Consider the following 8,179-nt stretch of genomic DNA (forward strand, 5'->3'; position numbering starts at 1 on the left):
TTCTCACAAACCCAAATCAGGAACACATCAAAGATATCATCCATCAAGATCAAGTAGGCTTCATTTCAGGGATGCAGGGATGATTCAATATGGAAATTTTATCAAAGTAATCCACCAAATAAACAAACTGAAAGAAAAATATCACATGCTTATCTCATTAGATACTGAAAAATCCTTTGATAATATATGATACCCCTTCATTTTAAAGATATTACAGATGTCACGGATACAGGGCACATTCTGAACACAATCAAAGTGACATAGAGCAGGCCAAGAGCCAAAATCAAACTAAATGGAGAAAATTTTAAATATTTTCATAAATTCAGGGACAAGACAAAGGCAAATCAAAACACCCCTGGTGTCAGCCCAGTAGGGGACCAGCAGTGTATGTGTCTTCTCCAGAACTCTTCTTGTACTGAGAGCCACTGGTGTCTTCTCAGGAGCTCAGTCAAATTTTCCTATAATGCCATCATCTCTGTGTCAGGCCCCTTCTTTCCTGTATCCCAGGTTTCTTGATTTTACCACTTTTCTTTATATGTGCTGATTCCCACTTGAAGCAATAGGCCACTCGAGGTGAAGGAGTCAAACAAGCTCAAGCCAGATGTGAAATGGTTTCAACATAGGTATCTTCCAGTGCTCCCTGACTGTGATTTGAAAGGACTTAAAAGTTAGCTATAGCTAGATAGGATCAACCAAAGGACATAGAACTTTCTGCAGGAATCTTAGTGAGCAGGGCACTGAATTTCAGAGTCAACAACACATTCAGCAGTGGAGGAAATTAACTTAAGCCTGCAAATTCTGGTTTGCTCTAGGGAAGCCCTATTTTAAATCTTTAGACGCATTTCATCCCCACAGATCTAGGTGGCAGGTTAAAGGATCTTCTCTGGACTTTCACTTTGAGACCCATTCTATTCACTATGAGACAGTCTCTGAAGGTAGCACCACTAACTGACCATCCTGATGCCTGCTAGCAGAATGCTGGACTGACAGGAGAGCATCACAGTGCTAGGGTTAGATGTTGTGTGTTCACGCAGAGATTCCACACTAGCAGGAGGGTCCTGTCCTTCCACAGACTTGCTTACTTTAGTGTGGCTTTGGTTTGTTCTCTTCTTGCCCCTCACCTCTTTCTTGTGTTGTTTCCATTTTATAGACTCTAAAACAATTTTTTCCCTTTTCATTTCTTTGTCTATTTTGTGGAATTGTAAATAGAAGATTTAGGGTCCTTTCCTTGCCTCCCCATCCTCTTTCAGGACTATGAATACCACCCAGTGTATGAGTGCAGAAGACTCACGTGATCCATCCCAGGGACACACTGCTGATGTCCTTGTGTGTCTGGATCTAGAGCAGTAGTGCTGCTTTTTGATTATTGGGTGTGAAGAAGCTGTGTTGGGATTCTGCACCTGTGGCTCCCGGACTTCTCCAGTACTGCCATGAGAAGATCTAAAGCCATGGCTTTCTGCCCTTGATATCTGTGATTTAGAAGACCTCTGGTTTGACACTTCCTCAAAAAACTGTTTTCTAGGCTTGCTGTCTGCTTCCAAGCAAATATGACTCCAGTCCAGGGCAGCATGGGGCCCAGATATCCCAGTTGCTCCCTGCCTGCCTTCTGTCCATACACAAGAGACTAGAGGATGGAAATGTTATGTGTGTTCATCTCAAGCACAGGAAATAAAAAGTGGAATGAGACAGAAAAGTGGGCAGAGGAGAGTGGACAGGTGGAGCAATATTCCCTGTCCTGAAGTTTCATCTCTCCACTTAGCTGCTTAGCCTAATCATTTCTCTGTTGAGAACACAAGATTGGCATGTAAACAAAATTCCATTAGACAAAAGGATAATTAAGAGGATTTCCCAGCAGGACCTGGTGACACATGCCTTTAATCTCAGCACTGGGCAGGCAGAGGCAGGGAGATCTTGAAGTTGGTGGCTAGCTTGGTCTAGAAAGTAAGTTCCAAAACAGCCGAGGCTAAACAAAAAACCACTGTATCTGTGGTGGCTATTCTTTGTTTTCAACTTGATTAGATCCAACTTGATTGTATCCAAACATGATTATATCCAAAGCAAAATTAAAAATGGAGGAGACACCTTCAAGGGAGTTTTGCTTTATTTGTACAAAGGAATCAGTATCTTAGGAGTAGGAATGCTTGTCTTTAATTTAGATCTTTTTGAGTTTAAAGACACAGGCCTTTAATCTGGATATTGAGCAAGAAACATACATATCTTTGTTATTGTGACTGTTGTGGTGGTGGTTGTGAGCTAGGGATTGTCTGTAATACACCAGGCTGTCCTGGAACTCACTTTGTAGATCAGGTAACTCACAGACATCCACTTGCTTGATTCACTTTGATAATGAAAGGCCATGCCTTTAATTTGAGCCACACCTTCAGCTGGAGGCCTATATAAAAACACAGAGGAAGAAAGTTTTCACTTAGCCTGCTTGCTCTCTCCTAGCTAACAAGTCTATTATTTCGATGACACTAGAGCCTACTTCTCTGTGATTCCATCTTCTACTGAAGACAAGTTGAGACATCCAGCCTCCAGGACTGAGAACTTCTGGATTCCTGAACTGTGCTTCCTATCCAGCTGTTGTGGAATAAGATCAACAGCAGCCTGTAAGTCATTCTAATAAATCCATTTTCAGGAAAGAGTGAGTGAGTGAAAAATCATTATATTTGATCTTTACTCTCTAAGCCAGGCACCCCAAATAGATTTGCCAGGCCATTACCACTTTTCCTATTGCCTCTCTAGTCAGTCGCCTATAATATTTAACTCTAGACAATAACATCCAGAATGATAGGATCTTACTTTGGGAAGCTTCACTTCTATTTTGTTTGCTTATTTTGTTTTCTGACACTAGATTTTCTTGTGTTATTCTAGCTGTCCTGAAACTATTTCTGACAATCAGGCTGGGCTTGAGCTCAGAGATCCACCTGCCTCTGCTTCTGTGCCTGATATGCCTGTTTCCCTCAGGATCTGGAATGAAAGGCTTTTTTTTTTTTAATTTTTCAAGACGGAGTTTCTCTGTGTATTCCTGATTGTCCTTGAACTCACTCTGTAGACAAGGCTGTCCTCCAACTCAGAAATCTGCCTGCCTTTTCCTCCCAAATGCTGGGATTAAAGGCGTGCACTACCACTGCCTGGTTTATTGTGGGTTTGAAACCAAGCTCCCCATACTGTAATGGCTGGGAGGGGCTAAAAAGCACAGAGTATAATTAACTAACTGGAGTCTTCTCTGAATCAGAAGATCAAGGACTTGCCCTCGGCATTCCATGGATAAAGTCAAGAAGATGATGCAGTTCTGTCCCAATTTTGTCAAAGAAACATTAGATTCTGAAGAACATGCACTGCCCAGTGCATGTGCCTTGCCAGCCCTGAGTACAAGAGGTTCTAAGTCTGAGCCATGTTGTATCTGTGGAGAGTCAAGCCACTGCTTTGAGAATGGCTGGATTTTTGATTGGGATATGTACTCATTTTGTGTATTTGAGTGCTTGGACTACCTGGGATACTACCAGAGATTGAATTGTGCCATGAAGAGAGGCACAGAGATTTTCCAGAGTGAGAGTCAGAGGGAGCAACAAGTGTCCCCAGGAGATGTTGACAATGACGACTGAAAAGATATAGAGAAGCCAGAAGAACCCCCAACAAGCTTTCTCAGGGAGAAAGGTGTGGAACTTGAGACATGTATTGATGGAGTCTCCCCTGACCAGGATCCCGCTTCTAACTGTCCCAGGCACCTCAGCTTCTGGGCATGGCTTCAAAGGGCTTTTGGCCAGAACAGTAAGTGAAAAGGAACTCTGTTTGGTGCCCAAGAGCCCTGATGCTTGCTAAGACTTGCTGTTATGTGATCATCTGTCAGCTTCTGCTATGAAAGCAATGGGCGTCACACAAAGAAACTGTCTCTTTACACCCATCTGTTTTTCCTCCTGTGTTTTATTTGTTTACAGCTTTCTTAATAAAAGTGATAAAAAGCTGGAAATTTGTGTTCTTGTTGAAATGGTTCAAGGGAAAAGATGAAGGGTGGAGTGGACACAGATGAGGATACACTACTGTTTCCTACTGTTGGTTACAGGACTAACTGGTATTTTGTTTTAAAGGAAGTCTTCAGGGGAACTTAGACATCCTGATACTCATATGTGCTGTGTGGTAATAAGATAACCAGCAGCCAGGGAGCAACTCTGAGAACTTAGAGATAACCTACTGCTGAATCTACATGGAGGACAACTGATCTACCCAGATGCTTCCCCTCCAAATTAATCTGGGGCAACCTGCAACTTAAAAGTTATCCTTTCTTCATTCTGTACAGACTAGGCTAGCCCTGAACTCACATTCTCTTTGCCTTGCCTCTCTATTATGGGGATGACAGGCCTGTGCCACGACTAATACACAGGAGAATCTTTCTATTTTTAGAAATTCCCAGAGCAAATTTCTGCATCACAAGTGAATTCCCTTGCAGAAACAGGAGTGGGTAAGGGGGAAGTTCAAGGCACTGCTAGCCCTGACATAGAAAACTCAGCACTTGGCCTTGAGAGTATGTCAATTTTGTGCTTCCAGTCTTAAAAAAGCCTCACATTTTATAAGCCTTAGTTCAGCTGTTGGTCTATCTGAAATTTGAACCTCTCAGTAGAAAATGGATCTTAGGTAGGCATGTTCACTCAGACATGTATGTCCCTGTGTGTTCCAGGCCAGCCTAATTTACGCAGAGAATTCTAGGTCAGATGAGGTTATACAGTAACAGGCACAAATAAATGAAAGAGGAAAGGGAAGAAGGAAGGAAGGAAGGAAGGAAGGAAGGAAGGAAGGAAGGAAGGAAGGAAGGAAGGAAGGACTGAGTGATGGATGGGTCTGAATGACAAATCTTGCTGCATTTGTAGAGGTTAAAAGGAAGCAGTTTTGTAAAACAGTGCTCAGGAACTGGGAGAGTCAGCTCTGATCTTTCTCCTGGGATTTCACCTGCACAAGACAACGCCTGGGAAGTTAGTAGCTCTCACTCTGCAGCCCATCCTTTCCCTCCAGTGTCATCTGTGTTCTCCACACTGTTGAGAGCTTTTGTTGCCACTTCTAGAAATTTGGCATTTGTCACTTGACTCAAACAAGGAAGCAGGCTCTGATAAGAATATTAGAAACAGTCACCATGGGGCTTCATTTACTGCTTTGCTGAACTACTACTTCATGTGATCTCTCTGCTTACTGCTTTACTGAATTACTATCATGTATGCTCTCCTTGTTTACTACTTCAATTAATTATTTTGTCTTTGATCTAACAACTGACCATGTGTTTTGTGTCTTCCTAGAATGGTATCACAGCAGGCTGTTGAGAAATAAAGCTGCCTCAGCCTCAGTACTAGCTGGAGTCATGTTATAATTTTGTCTACTTGCTTTTCTTTCTCAATCCTCACTCCCTCACTTGAGCCCATGTTGACTGACTGAGTTGGCTTGGTCACTACCCCAAGCTGAGGATGTGGATACCTGTGCTCCAGCATGGTCAACCTGTCAGGATTCCTGGCTCTCTGCAGGCTGTTCAGAGAGTACCATGTATCCAGCTTTTGTAAGCCATCACCCAGGATAGGGTAGGCTTTGAGTCATTTCTATCCCTGTAAGTAAGTCCTCTCACCCTTACTTCTCTCAGTAAACTCTGCTCACCTACATTCCTGTAACTCCAGGAAAACAAGTTGGACTTTGATGATATCCTTACTTTGGCCTATTGTTGGTTGCCCCTCGGGGTGAGAAAGTGTTTTCTCCCAAGGAAGGGTGCCATACAATAATAGGATAGGAAAGAAGGAATTGGAGGTCATGGAGGAGATCCCAAGATGGATCTCCTGTCTTTCCTTCTCTGGTGGGTGTCAGGTCATCCAGAAAAGATGAAGTTGAGTTGAATGAGGTTTTCAATGGGACTAGAGATGATGGAACAAAGGAAATGCTCATGGTACAGTCTGGAGATGTCTCTGAAGGAGAGATTAATTTCCATAGGAAGCAAAAATAGTTGCAATACAATATTTTACACCTGAGAAAACCCACATCCATACATTTGCTAAGAAACATGTACTGAGGGCGTAGTCTTACTGAAGTTCGAGGAGAGGAAGCAAGTGATTCACTCTACACTGTCCTCTGGGGTTCAGAGTTTGACCTCTGAACAGAATCTCTTTTCTGTCTTCTGGATGGAAGAAGCCTTGAGATCCCTCTATGGAGAGAACACCAGACAATAGGGAGTGGTGGGTAATGGTTAAGCCAAGACCAGGAGAAGTGGGTAAGGGCTGAGCAGCTGTCCATGCACTAAATAAATCAGGTCTTTAAATACAGGCTGCACAGTCTTCTTAAAAGGCATCATTATTTAAGGAGAGTAAACTTTTGAATAAAAGTTCATCCTTTAATTAAAATGCTATGTATTTTCTAGAAATTCCATCTTTAAGGATAAACAATCCTTTTTCAGACATCTATTTCCATGCAATCTGGTCCATTCTGTGAATATAGTGTCCATTGTGTGAAGAGAAGTAGTTTCTAAGACCTCATATACTAGGCACTGAATACCTGGCAAATTCAAGAATCAATTATGTTTAACAGACTTAAAGGTCTCTAGGCGTTTGAACATGTTCTCTTGTTCTAAGATGCCTTGGATATTTGTTGTTGTTTGTTTATTTGTTTGTATGTTTGCTTTATGGGTTCCTACCTCCAGGTCTGCAAGTCCATTGGTTTTCTCCTTGTTCAGTCTCCATGTTGGCAGCCACATTGCTGAGAAGGCAGTCGTGTAGCAAAAGGTGAACTTATATTAGAAGGAACTATTTTAATGTAGGGTAGAGCATTTTGCCGTTGTTCTTTTGTTAAATGACTGACTCTTCATTCAAAAACTGATCTTTAATTGAACAGATAAGACTTTTGTTTAAAGCTTTGATTTTTTTACATGAAGGATTGACTTTACATTGATACATTGATATTTTATTCAAATGATGAGGGGTTTTTGTGCAAGATGAATATTTATTTAAGGATGGACTTAATAATAATTATAGAAATTAGTGATTGACAACCATGTTAATGAAGAAAAATAAATGCTTTATGTAATCTTATTGATGGGGAGAAAAAGAACAGCCTTCTACCTGTGAAAAGTCATTGAAAACCAAGCTCAGAGGCACAAAAATTTTCAAGGCACAACCACAAATTTACATCAAAGTTAGAGAATGATCAGGGAAACTTTGAAACATGCATAAGTATATTTTTTGTCTATTAGTTTTCACTTATGTCTTTCTTGTTAATTTAGTTTACTTGAATTTCTTTGGTGACTACATCTGAACCAGGGTCAAGGCCAAGGAAACCTCAAATTTGTGGACATTTTGGGGTAGAGGGATTAGAACTGTCTGGGCAAAGCAATTTGAGGCAGAAGAGGGTGGTGAGGCCTTAGATAAACCAAACTCCACTAAATACATTGACTCTTCATGAACATGACTGTTTGGTTGTTATAGATTCAACATTTACTTACAGAATCAGCTTTTAACTTGAAAGGCTAATTTTGTCAAAAATTTAGCCTTTCTGAGAAGGATCAACTTCTCATTTAGATCATGAAGGCAAAGGAAGTGCAGTCTGAATTTATACTGTGTTGTTTCAAGTTGTTTCCTGGATTGCAAGTTTAACTTCACACATTAGCACATTAAAGTCCAAAGAACACTAGTTTTTTCATACCCTGGTCATCTCCATCTTACAGATCAGCAGAGTGTCCCAGGAGATACCATCAACAGGTGAAAACAAATGTCTTGAGACAAGGCACTGCACACTGGAGCAGGTACAAGCATCTCTTGAAAATGCAACTATGCAGCTGAACAATCGAGGCCTCCCTGTCACCACATTTGTAGATGCCAAACTAGGCTGGAGAAGATCATGGAACCTGGAATGAACTAGAGCCTGCAAAGAATTCTCTGGATATAATACCCTATCATCTTCTCTTGTATGATCTTTGTACACTACCCATAGCCTACTTTCAAGTCAATAATTCTATATGCATTTTTGAACATAGTCAAAGGATCTGCACTGTCCTTTTCTTTGTTTCCCTTTTGGAAAAATCCTTTATTTTAGGAAGATATTTAGACTGAAATCATTTGGTTTTCATCTAAAAGTATTTTTTGTTCATCTTCCCCCCAAATTTTTACTCACACATGAACACACACACAGAGAGAGAGAGAGAGAGAGAGAGAGAGAG

Source organism: Grammomys surdaster, unplaced genomic scaffold (genome assembly GCF_004785775.1).
Source record: "Grammomys surdaster isolate TR1022 unplaced genomic scaffold, NIH_TR_1.0 126681, whole genome shotgun sequence".
NCBI classification, from domain to species: domain Eukaryota; kingdom Metazoa; phylum Chordata; class Mammalia; order Rodentia; family Muridae; genus Grammomys; species Grammomys surdaster.